Below are 13091 nucleotides of genomic sequence, written 5' to 3'. Positions count from 1 at the left end.
TTTCCCATGCATGTTGAGCTTAGTCTTTGTCTTTTCCATAGAGACTTGTGATTACTACAAGTTTTATATAAAAGATCTTATGATTATAATGGCTACTTATTGTAAACTAATGACAATTTATCTTTACATACTTTTACTTAACTGCCTCATGTTTTGTTTTGATGCCAATGAATGTATGCCTTTTTTTTTAAAAGATTTTATTTTATTGTATATGAGTACACTGTAGCTGTCTTCAGACACACCAGAAGAGGGCATCAGATTCCATTACAGATGGTTGTGAGTCACCATGTGGTTGCTGAGATTTGAACTCAGGACCTCAGGAAGAGCAGTCAGTGCTCTAACCACTGAGCCATCTCTCCAGCCCCCGAATGTATGCCTTTTTATATAGAATCATTATGTTTTCTTGGAGAAAACAAGAGAAACAAACATCCATTTGTACTACGTAGTATTTTGGTTAGGGTTCCTACTATGGGATGAAACACTGACCAAAGCAACTCAGGTAGTAGGAGTTTGCTTTACAGCTTATCTTTAAAAGCTGTGAGGGGAGGAAGTCAAGCAGGGCAGGAACCTGGAGGCAGGAGGTTATGTAGAAGCCATGGAGGAGTGCTGCTTACTGCCTTGCTCCCCATGGCTCACTCAGATTACTTAATTGCACAACCTAGGACCCCGAGACCAGACATGGCCCCATCCACAATGGGCTGGACCTTCTGGATCAGTCACTGATTTAAGAAAATTCCCATCTGGGCTTGCCTATAGGCTGGCCTTATGGAGGCGTTTTCTTAGTTGAGGCTCCCTGCTCTCTCATGACTCTAACGTATGTCAAGTTGATATAAAACTAGCCAGGACACTAGGGCACTGAGGATACACTGAGTAAACATTTCCATTCAAGTTAGCGTAGTGATCAGTGAGTTTGGGGGTTACTTCCAGAAGTGCAGCTCAAGCAGCCGTGTCACTGAAAAGCCCATCCCAGCAAAGTGCCACTGTCACTGTTGGGATTGAGTCAGCTCAGGGATTTTGTCTTTCCTCAGATTTGGGAAGAATCTTTGCTCTTATATATTAAAAATCATGAATTGATGTGCTTTTAATGTAAATGATTTCTTTATATGTGTGTGTGTATGTTTTTGTTATTGTATGCACACATGTATAGGGAGCCTTTGGAGGCTAAAAGAGAGAGTTAGGTCCCATGAAACTAGGGATCCAGGGGGTTGTTAGCCACTGAACATGGGGCAGGATCCACCTACCTACTCCCTCCCACCTCTCCACCCTGACATTCTCCTACACTGGGGCATTGAGCCTTGACAGGACCAAGAGCCGTTCCTCCTGTTGATGCTTGACAAGGTCATCCTCTGCTACATGTGTGGCTGAAGCCATAGGTCCATCCCTGTGTATTCTTGGGATGGTGGTTTAGTCCCAGGGAGCTCTGGGGAGTCTGATATTGTAGTTCTTCTTATGGGGTTGCAAACCCCTTCAACTCCTTCAGTCCTTTCCCTAACTCCTCCATTGGGGACCCTGTTCTCAGTTCAATGGTTGGCTACAAGCATCCACCTCTGTATTTGTCATGCTCTGGCAGAGCCTCTCAGGAGACAGCTTTATCAGGTTTCTGTCAGCAAGCACTTCTTGGCCTCTACAATATTGTCGGGATTTGGTGGCTGTGTGTATATGGGCTGGATCCCCAGGTGAGGCAGGTTATGAATGGCCATTCTTTCAGTCTCTGCTCCAAACTTTGTCTCCATATCCCCTCCTATGAATATTTTTGTTCCCCCCCTTTTTTTTCATCTTTATTAACTTGAGTATTTCTTATTTACATTTCTATTGTTATTCCCCTTCCCGGTTTCCAGGCCAACATCCCCCTATCCTCTCCCCTTCCCCATCTTTATGGGTGTTCCCCTTCCCATCCTCCCCCCATTACCGCCCTCCCTCCAACAATCAGGTTCACTGGGGGGTTCAGTCTTGGCTTTGTTCCCCCTTTTAAGAAGGACTGAAGCATCTGCCCTTTGGTCATCCTTCTTGAGCGTGATCTGTGGATTATATATCTTCAGTATTCTGAGCTTTTGGGCTAATAACCAGTTATCAGTGAGTACATAACGTGTGTGTTCTTTTGTGATTGGGTTACCTCACTCAGGATGATATTTTCTATTTCAATCCATTTGCCTATGAATTTCATGAAGTCATTGTTTTTGATAGCTGAGTAGTACTCCATTGTGTAGATGTATCACATTTTCTGTATCCATTCCTCTGTTGAAGGACATCTGGGTTCTTTCCAGCTTCTGGCTATTATAAATAAGGCTGCTATGAACAGAGTGGAGCATGTGTTCTTGTTATATGTTGGGGCATCTTTTGGGTGTATGCCCAAGAGAGGTATAGCTGGGTCCTCAGGTAATGCAATGTCCTATTTTCTGAGGAACCTCCAAACTGATTTCCAGAATGGTTGTACCAGTCTGCAATCCCACCAACAATGGAGGAGTGTTCCTCTTTCTCTACATCCTCGCTAGCATCTGCTGTCACCAGAGTTTTTGATTTTATCCATTCTGACTAGTGTGAGGTGGAATCTCAGGGTTGTTTTGATTTGATGACTAAGGATGTTGAGCATTTTTTTAGGGGCTTTGCAGCCATTCAATATTTCTCAACTGAGAATTCTTTGTTTAGTTCTACCCCATTTTTAAAATAGGGTTATTTGATTCTTTGGAGTCTAACTTCTTGAGTCTTTTGTATATATTGGATATTAGCCCTTTATTGGATAAGGATTGTTAAAGATCTGTTCCCAATCTGTTGGTTGCCATTTTGTCCTAATGACAGTGTCCTTTGCCTTACAGAAACTTTGCAATTTTATGAAATCCCATTTGTCTATTCTTGATCGTAGAGCATAAGGCATTGGTGTTCTGTTCAAGAAAATTTCCACAGTGCCCATGTGTTCGAGGTTCTTCCCTACTTTCTTTTCTATTAGTTTCAGTGTATTTGGTTTTATGTGGTCCTTGATCCACTTGTACTTGAGCTTTGTACATGGTGATAAGAATGGATCGATTTGCATTCTTCTACATGCTGACCTCCAGTTGAACCAACACCATTTGTTGAAAATGCTATCTTTTTTCCACTGTATGGTTTTAGCTCCTTTGTCAAAGATCAAGTGACCATAGGTGTGTGGGTTCATTTCTGTGTCTTCAATTCTATTCCATTGATCTGTCTGCCTGTCTCTGTACCAATTCTATACAGTTTTTATCACTATTGCTCTGTAAAACAGCTGGAGGTCAGGGATGGTGATTTCCCCTAGTTCTTTTATTGTTGAGGATAGTTTTTGCTATCCTGGGTTTTTTTGTTATTTCAAATGAATTTGCAAATTGTTCTTTCTAACTCTACGAAGAATTGAGTTGGAATTTTGATGGGGATTGCATTGAATCTGTAGATTTCTTTTTGGGAAAATGGCCATTTTTACTATATTAATTCTACCAATCCATGAGCATAGGAGGTCTTTCCATCTTCAATTTCTTTCTTCAGAGTCTTGAAGTTCTTGTCATACAGATCTTTCACTTGCTTGGTTAGAGTCACACCGAGGTATTTTATGTTATTTGAGACTATTGTGAAGGGTGTCATTTCTCTAATTTCTTTCTCAGCCTGTTTATCCTGTAGAGGAAGGCTACTGATTTGTTTGAGTTATTTTATATCCAGCCACTGAAACTGAAGTTGTTTATCAACTGTAAAAGTTCTCTGGTGGAATTTTTGGGGTCATTTAAGTATACTATCATATCATCTGCAAATAGTGATATTTTGACTTCTTCCTTTCCAATTTGTATCCCTTTGACCTCCCTTTGTTGTCTAATTGCTCTGGCTAGGACTTGGAGTACTATATTAAATAGGTAGGGAGAGATTGGGTAGGTAGCCTTGTCTAGTCCCTGATTTTAGTGGGATTGCTTCAAGTTTCTATCCACTTAGTTTAATGTTGGCTACTGGTTTTCTTTTTTTTCTTTTTTTTTCTTTTTTTTTTTCCGGAGCTGAGGACTGAACCCAGGGCCTTGCGCTTGCTAGGCAAGCACTCTACCACTGAGCTAAATACCCAACCCCAGCTACTGGTTTTCTATATATTGCATTTACTATGTTTAGGTGTGGGTCTTGAATTCTTGATCTTTCCAAGACTTTTACTATGAAGGAGTGTTGAATTTTGTCAAATGGTTTCTCAGCATCTAATGAGATGAACATGTGTTTTTTCCTTTTAATTTTTTTATATAGTGAATTACATTGATGAATTTCCATATATTGAACCATCCTTGCATCCCTGAGATGAAGCCTACTTGATCATGATGGATGATCATTTTGATGTGTTCTTGGATTCGGTTTTCCAGAATCTTATTGAGTATTTTGGCATTGATATTCATAAGGGAAATTGGTCTGAAATTCTCTTTCTTTGTTGGGTCCTTGTGTGGGTTAGGTATAGTGTAATTGTGGCTTCATAGAACCAATTGGGTAGTGTTCCTTCTGTTTCTATTTTATGGAATAGTTTGGACAGTATTGGTATTAGATCTTTTATGAAGGTTTGATAGAATTTTTCCCTAAACCCATCTGGTCCTGGGCTAATTTTGGTTGGGAGACTTTTAATGACTGCTTTTATTTCTTTAGGGGTTATGGGACTGTTTAGATGGTTTATCTGATCTTGATTTAACTTTGGTACCTGGTATCTGTCTAGAAAATTTTCCATTTCATCCATATTTTCCAGTTTTGTTGAGCATATGCTTTTATAGTAGAATATGGTGATTTTTTTTAATTTCCACAGTTTCTGTTGTTATGTCTCCATTTTAATTTTTGATTTTGTTAATTTGGATACTGTCTCTGTGCCCTGTGGTTAGTCTAATTAAGAGTTTATCTATGTTGTTGATATTTTCAAAGAACCAGCTGCTGGTTTTGTTGATTCTTTGTACAGTACTTTGTTTCAACTTGGTTGATATCAGCCCTGAGTTTGATTATTTCCTTCTACTCTTCTTGGGTGGATTTGCTTCTTTTTGTTCTGGAGCTTTCAGGTGTGCTGTGAGGCTGCTAGTGTATTCTCCCTCCTGTTTCTTTCTGCAGGCACTCAGAGCTATGAAGTTTCCTCTTAGCCCTACTTTCATTGTGTCCTATAAGTTTAGGTATGTTGTGTCTTCATCTTCATTAAATTCTAAAAAGTCTTTAATTTCTTTATTTCTTTCTTGACCAAGTTATTGAGTAGAACATTGTTCAGCGTCCATGTATATGTGGACTTTCTGTTGTTTTCGTTGTTATTGAAGACCAGCCTTAGTCTGTGGTGATCTGATAGGATGCATGGGATTATTTTTATCTTCTTGTATCTGTTGAGGCCTGTTTTGTGACTGATTGTATGGTCAGTTTTGGAGAAGGTACCCGAGGTTCTGAGAAGAAGGTATAATTCTTATGTTTTAGGATGGGATGTTCTATAGATATCTGTTAAATCCATTTGGTTCATAACTTCTGTTAGTTTCTGTGTCTCTGTTTAGTCTCTGTTTCCGTAATCTGTCATTTGGTGAGAGTGGTGTGTTGAAGTCTCCCACTATTATTGTGTATAGTGCAATGTGTGCTGGATTGTTAGTAAAGTTCCTTTTATGAATGTGGGTGCCCTTGCATTTGGAGCATAGATATTCAGAAATGAGAGTTCATCTCGGTGAATTTCTCTTTTGATGAATATGAAGTGTCCTTCCTTATCTTTTTTCATAAATTGCGGTTGCAAGTCAATTTTATTTGATATTAGAATGGCTACTCCAGCAAGTTTCTTGGGACCATTTACTTGGAAAATTCCTTTCTAGACTTTTTTTACTCTGAGGTAGTGTCTGTCTTTGTCTCTGAGGTGTGTTTCCTGTGTGCAGCAAAATCCTGGGTTCTGTAAATGTATCCAGTCTGTTAGTCTATGTCTTTTTTGTTGGGGAATTGAATCTGTTGATGTTAAGAGATATTAAGGAATAGTGAATGTTGCTTCCTGTTATTTTTGTTAAAGATGGAATTATATCTGTGTGGCTGTCATCTTTTGTGTTAGTTGAAAGAAGATTACTTTTTTGCTTTTTTAGGTGTAGTTTCTCTCCTTCTATTGGAGTTTTCCCTCTATTATCCTTTGTAGGGCTGGATTTGTAGAAAGATATTATGTAAATTTTGTTTTGTCATGGAATATCTTTGTTTCTCCATCTGTGGTAATGGACAGTTTTGCTGGATATAGTAGCTCGGGCTGGCATTTATGTTCTCTTAGGCTCTTTATGACATCTGTCCACGATATTATAGCTTTCACAGTCTCTGGTGGGAAGCCTGGTGTAATCTGGGTAGGTCTGCCTTTTTATGTTACTTGCCCTTTTCCCCTTACTGCTTTTAATATTCTTTCTTTTTTATTTAATTAATTAATTAATTAATTAATTAATTAATTTTGGTTCTTTTTTTCGGAGCTGGGGACCGAACCCAGGGCCTTGCGCTTCCTAGGCAAGCGCTCTACCACCACTGAGCTAAATCCCCAACCCCTGCTTTTAATATTCTTTCTTTGCTTTGTGCATTTGGTGTGTTGACTATTATGTGATAGGAGTTTCTTTTCTGGTCCAATCTATTTGGAGTTTCTGTAGGCTTCTTGTATGTCTATAGGCATCCCTTTCTTTAGGTTAGGGAAGTTTTCTTCTATAATTTTGTTCAAGATATTAACTGACCCTTTAAGTTGGGAGTCTTCGCTCCTTCTATACCTGCTATCCTTAGGTTTGATCTTCTCCTTGTGTCCTGGATGTTTTAGGTTAGGAGCTTTTTGCATTTTGCATTTTCTTTGACTATTGTGTCAATATTTTCTTTGTTATCTTTTATCTTTTTGGTTGTGAGCCTAGCCTTTAATGGCTGAGTCATCTCTCCAGCCCTCTTTGGTATCTTTTGCCCCTGAGATTCTCTCTTCTTTCTCCTGTGTTCTGTTGGTAATGCTTGGATTTATGACTCCTGATCTCTTTCCTAGGTTTTCTATCTCCAGGGTTGTCTTCCTTTGTTCTATTTCCATTTTTATATCCTGGATGGTTTTGTTCAATTCCTTCACTTGTTTGTTTTTGGTGTGTGTGTATGTGTGTGTGTGTGTGTGTGTGTGTGTGTGTGTGTGTGTGTGTGTGTGTGTATGTGTGTGTTTTCCTGTAATTCTGTAAGGAATTTTTGTGTTTCCTCTTTAAGGGCTTCTACTTGTTCACCTATGTTGTTCTGTATTTCTTTAAGGGAGTTGTTTATGTCCTTCTTGAAGTCCTCTAACATCATCATGAGTTGTGATTTTAAATCCGAATCTTGCTTTTCCAGTGTGTTGGGATATCCAGGACTTGCTGTGGTGGGAGAACTGGGTTCTAAAGATGCCAAGTGGCCTTGGTTTCTGTTGCTTAGGTTCTTGCCCTTGCCTTTTGACATCTGGTTGTCTCTGGTGTTAGCTGGTCTTGCTGTTTCTGACAGTGGCTTGACCTTCCTGTAAGCCTGTGTGTCAGTGCTCCTGGGAGACCAGCTCTCTCCTGGTGGGGTCTGGGTCCATTGATCTGTGGCACAGGGTCAGCTCCGGGCACAGATGGAAATTGGAAGGATCCTGCCCAGACTGTTCCTCAGTTTCCGTGTCCTGTAACTCTCTGTGATCTTGAAGAAGTAAATTATTCTAGTGTTTGAAGACTGTCTGGGGAATCCTACCACCAGCCAGCCCATCTAGAGATCCTGGGAAGGACAGTTGTGATCCATGGGTTTGACTGCCATTGGAGTCCTCTGGTATGTTGGCCTGATTCCAGTAGACAAGCTGGTGTGTAAGTCATTGTCTTAGCACTAGTAGAGCTTGTTTTTATGAAGGACAACCAGAAGCCTGTGTCTATAGGGACTGATGTAGCTTTGTGGTAGGTAGCCTTGATCCAGAGAGAGAGAGAGAGAGAGAGAGAGAGAGACTGACTGACACTATAATTACCCCTACACATCTGGGACACCTGGCTGCCAAGTCTTGAAGTGAACAGTCACTGAAGGCAGGTCAGCAGATGGCCTGCACACTAGTACTAGGGACTCAGTCTTGGGCACTAATGTGGTGATGGGATAGGCCTAGAGCCAGAGTATGCCAGGCAGATCTGCAGCCTAAAATCTGTCCCTAAACACACAAACTTGTTGAGCATCCATGGCACTGGCGTGATCAGGAGTTGTAGTGTCCTGCCTCATGCTGTGTTTTCCTGGATTGGGCTCCACACTGGGGTCTGAGGCAATGTCCAGGCAGAGGACATTTCTTCTCACTATGCTGCTTGGGATTGTGGGAAAAGTGGCATGAATGATATCAAACTCTTCTCCTGTCCTGCTTATCGCCCCCTAACCCCATATCCAGGTTCTGTAAACTCACCTGGCTTTCTTACTAGCTTTTGCAAAGGTATTTTTGTGTACAGGTGTAGTTGGTCTCATTGACATGTTTTGCAAAGTTTCATTTTACCATCTGGCTGATGTCAGGACTTGTTTTTTGAGACACCTTACTGGTCATTTGTATGTATATACTGTTACATTCCTTTTCTTAGTTTTTCCATTCGCTCTCATGTTTCTTAATTCAAAATATCTTGATTTTTAGAATCACGGTCACATTTGATCAGTTGATAGCCTTCTTTTAGTTTTATATCCAGTAAACTTAATCAGTGTCTTGTGCTAGAAAGACTTAAGCATTTAATTCTATGATTTGTTACATGGTTCATATTTATCAAAGTGGACTTCTCATATTGACAAACTTTTTGTGGAGACAAGCTTTTCTTATTTGGAGTTATAGCCAAAAGTTGTCCTGGCATGGACTGCGTGCAGCACTAGGATTACTTTGGTCTGGTGTATGGTGCTTGAAATGTCCGCTAGATGTCACTGTTGACTTTACTTTGTAGCCCTATTTTCTCATCAGCTGAAGGCTTCAACTGATGCATTAGTTGTAGCCTTAGTTGTAGTTTTTCCTAGAATGTATTCACCTTGAAAAACTGTTGGATGTATTTTGGGAAGTGTGCATCCTCATACAAGACTCTGTGTTTATGAAGATGTCTTGTATTCTCTTGTAAGTTTGACGTTCAAAATTCTTTTGAGGCTAAAAGGAGAAACTGATGTTTGGACCTTGGGATATACCTGGTCTTTGCTTCTTTTATTTAAATGCTGAAGCATCAGCTGTTTGGAAAGAGAGTCTTGTAGGTAGCTTACTAGTTGTCTTGTATATTTCTGTGTGGTGATGACATGGACTCGTGATACCAGTTACTCCTAAGCATGGCCTAGCGAGAGTCTCAACTGTTTCCTTGAACAACTTAATACTATGTTTTGTATAGTTCTCACTAAAGAATCACAAATTTTGGATATCCTTTTAATTTGTACTTTAAATTACATCTTTAGATAATTTATTACATTTTTATCTTTTATATGTTCAAGAAGTTTAAGGAGAGATGAAGTAGATAGTAATTAAAAAGAAATACCATTTCTCTGATACCTGTGTCTCATTTAAGAAGAGAGATTTCTGTGAATTCAGATACTAAGAAGTAATTAAGACACTAAACTTTTAGGAGGGTTTGAAGCCATCCTGTCATAAGGTATAGGACTGCTTTAACTGAATGGGAAGTCTAAATAAGTCCTTTTTCCATGGATTCTTGTCTGCGAGAGGCTCTAGAACATATTAACGTATTTTAGTAGGGTTTCTTTTTTTCTAGAAATTATGGATTTGCTTACTTTAAATATTTTAAATACTCCTTTTCTATAATCTCCCCGAGGTGAAGTAATAACTTAAGATTTGAAGGTGAGGAGAACAGATGACGCTTTATGTATTTGAATGGCTCTCCGACCAGGCCTGCCTTCATTTCAGCTGTGGAGTGTAGCGAGGTCGGTCCTTGCCATCACTGCTGAGGACTGCGGACGGATCTCCACGACTTAGCAATACGCGCTTTATCCTCATAACTGAGAGGGATTGAGAATGGACTTGCCATCCACATAAAGTTGACTTGGGCCAAATTGACTTTTCTTTTTTTTTTTTGCCAAAACAGATTTTATTTGAATATATGTCACTCATTTTATTTTTAAAGATTTGCAACTTGCTGTTTAAATAAAGCATTAAGATTTTATAAGCAAAATTGCATATACAAAAGAGATTCTCCAGACAGAAGTGAGAATTTTTTTTTTTTTTTTTTTGAGAATTTTTTATTTCAGAGTCTTTGTTTTAATTTCCTTTCTGCTCTGTCATTGCATCTGTGGTACTGTCTTCCGGGATTAATGCTATTCAGAGAGAGCTTTCAAATAAGGCACTGCTGTTGAATTTTAAAATCTTTTGGTTTTTGTTGTTGTTGTTTTTCAAAACAGGGTTTCTTTGGGTAGGTAGCCCTGGCTGTCCCTGGAGCTTGCTCTGTAGACCAAATTGGGCTCAAACTCAGAGATCTGTCCACCTCTGCCTGTCTCCTGAGTGTTGGGATTAAAGGTGTATGCCACCACTGCTTAGTAAAATCTTTTGTATTTTAACATTATGTTTGTGCTTAGTATTGTTTTTCTCTGTTAAGGGAAAATAAATATCCAACAAAACTGAAGTTTGCTAATTATCTCTTTTTAAAACCTCTGTGGAGCTTAAGTATGAAACTGATATGTAGTTTCTTATGCATATCTTGAAGGCACTCAAAGTTGTTTCTAAACTCTTGTTAGAAAAACAGCTTGCAGCTAGGTGGTGGTGGCCTACACCTTTAATCCCAGCACTGAGGAGGCAGAGGCAGGCAGATCTTTGAGTTTGAGGCCAGCCTGGTCTACAGAGATTTCCAGGACAGCCAAGGATACACAGAGAAACTGACACCACCACCCCCACACACACCCAAACAAAACAAAACAACCAAAAAACAAAAAGACAAAAGAAAAGAAAAGCAGCTTGTAACTTAATATTAACGAGGGTTCTGTTCACTGTTAATACTTGATTTCTAATTCTAGTCTGTAAGCTTGACATTTAAGTGAGTCTTAAGCCTTGTTTTCATCTTCAGGTGTTAAATCTGTTAACAAGTGTTTTGTTTTTGAAGTCATCTCTTTAAAGCAATGTCTTGTCTTTAATTCCCAGAGAGCTGTTGTGGTATTTCTCTTTCTTCGTGGATGAGAGAGGGCCTTTCTGTCTCTCCCTGTTTAGGTCAGTAGCACAGCTATGTAAATCCATGTGTGGTACTTTGACAGCTGTGGTTAATAAGTCAATTCTTCTGTTAAGAGAATCTTATTGTTACAATTAGAGTCTTAGTAAGATGCAAGGCAGTATTCACTGATCAAACCCATCCACATTGACTTTCGTGTGAGTTTATGTTACACAGCTGATATACATAGACTGTCTTCCACAGCCTATATAAACAGTAAGTCTCAGCTACACAGCAAGTCCAGATCCAGCATACACCCCACGCTACCGGGCTTGAAGACCTGTCTTAAGAAGATTCTTAAAAAATATTTTTAAAAGAAACACCATAATATTTATATAAAAACAGGTATAACCACAATATTGGCATAAAAATATGAGCCAGGAGACTAAGATAGAGAACCTAGAAATAAATCCATGGGTGTATACCCAACTTTGCTAACGGTATAAGAACACACAATGGAGAAAGACATGTTTCTAATAGATGGTTCTGGGAAAATTAGGTTTTTATGTGCAGAAGAGTAGAATTCAATTCTCATATCTAACCATATATAAAAATCATCTCAAAGTTTACACACATAAGACTTGAAACTGTGAAACATGGGAAATGCCTTAGGTTGGGTTGTGAAAAGGTGGTTTGTTAATATCCTCAAATGCCCAGGAAACAAAAGAAAAATTAGACAAATAGGATTACCTCAAACAAAAAACCTCCTTCCTAACAATGGGGAAAAATCCTCAGAATCCAAAAGGAGCCTATAAAACACGGGAAACAAATCATGCTGTACTCAGATGAAGGCTTAGTGTTCAAAATGTTTAAGAAACTGATGACCAAAACAAAAAAACCCAAAACCCCCCCAAAAGACAAAAAATAATTCCTACACCCAAAAGTCGCCAAGCAGTCAACAAAACCACAGCCCAATTAAAAATTACAAGCTGGGCTGTATACTTCAGTGAACATTTCTTAAAAGAATATACAGCTGTGTATGTGCATGCACGTTGATCGTGCTAGCACTAGGGAAGTTGAGGTAGGAGAGTCATGAGTTTGAGACTACATTGTTCCATTGTGAGTTCAAGGCTAGCCTGGGCTACATGGCAACCTTGGCTCCAAGAACAAAACTAATAAAAGACACTCAAGTGTCTTAACAGATACATGAAACACTCCTGTATCTCACAGGCCGTCAGGGAGACACATAATAGTTCACTATAATTATCAGGGAGATAAAGGAGATGGGTGATTGTGAAAGGGAAGAGACCCCTTGTGTACTGCTGGGGTTGTAAATTAGTGTGGTGATAAAAGAGGACGTGATGGAAGTTCCCGCCGTAGTGTGGTATTACGCTTGCCTTCCTGTGACCATAATGCCCAGCCAAGGGAAGGAAGATCGCTTTGACTCGCTGTTTCAGAAGTTTCATTTCATAGTTGTTTGGCCTCATGTGCTTGAGTAGAACATCATGGCAGCAGAAGTATGTGCAAGAGACAGATTGTTCACGTATACACGGCAGGAAGAAGAGCAAGTGAGTCTAGAACCAAGCTCTAACCTCCAGAACCTTCTCCCAGCGGTCTGCTTTGCCAGCTGGGCTTCACCCCTCAGGGTTGCACAGCCTCGCGGAGTCATGAGTCAGTGGGAGACTTCTAAACTGTGTATTAGGTGATTCAGCAGTTGTTTTGCCGAGTTAGATAGATGTATGAGTGTGTGGGTGTGTACACTCGAGTGCAGTTGCCTGTAGAGGTCACAAGAAGGCATCAGGTCCATTGGAAATGGAGTTACAGGAGGTTGTGAGCCAACCAGTGTGGGTGCTAGGAGCCAAACTCAGGTCCTCTATGTGCTCTTCACCCAGAAGCTCCTCCTCCTCCTCTTCCTTTTTAACATTTCATAATTTTATGTGTATGAATGTTTGTATGTATACCACATATGTGCCTGCCTGATGCCTATGGAGACCAGAAGAGGGCTTAGTATCCCTGGCTCTGGAGTTACTGAGGGTTGTGAGCCACCATGGGGTGCTGGGAAAT

General features: G+C 39.8%; 1 protein-coding gene across 9 annotated transcripts in view; it reads left to right on the top strand.

Annotated features, from left to right (window-relative positions):
- The window catches only part of Anapc10 (anaphase promoting complex subunit 10), a 52428-nt gene that overhangs the window by 15867 nt on the left and 23470 nt on the right, over positions 1-13091 (top strand). Inside the window, exon 6 of one of the 9 annotated variants that reach the window (XR_015643409.1) lies at positions 9708-10499. The exons of the other annotated variants lie outside the window; for them this stretch is intronic. The gene's annotated coding sequence lies outside the window, so the exon portion shown is untranslated. Of the gene's footprint in view, positions 1-9707; positions 10500-13091 lie in introns of those variants that run through there. 9 annotated transcript variants of the gene reach the window in all.

This window comes from Rattus norvegicus, chromosome 19 (assembly GCF_021556685.1).
Source record: "Rattus norvegicus strain SHRSP/BbbUtx chromosome 19, alternate assembly SHRSP_T2T, whole genome shotgun sequence".
Taxonomy (NCBI): Eukaryota; Metazoa; Chordata; class Mammalia; order Rodentia; family Muridae; genus Rattus; species Rattus norvegicus.
This window is presented reverse-complemented; position numbering and strand designations above follow the sequence as displayed.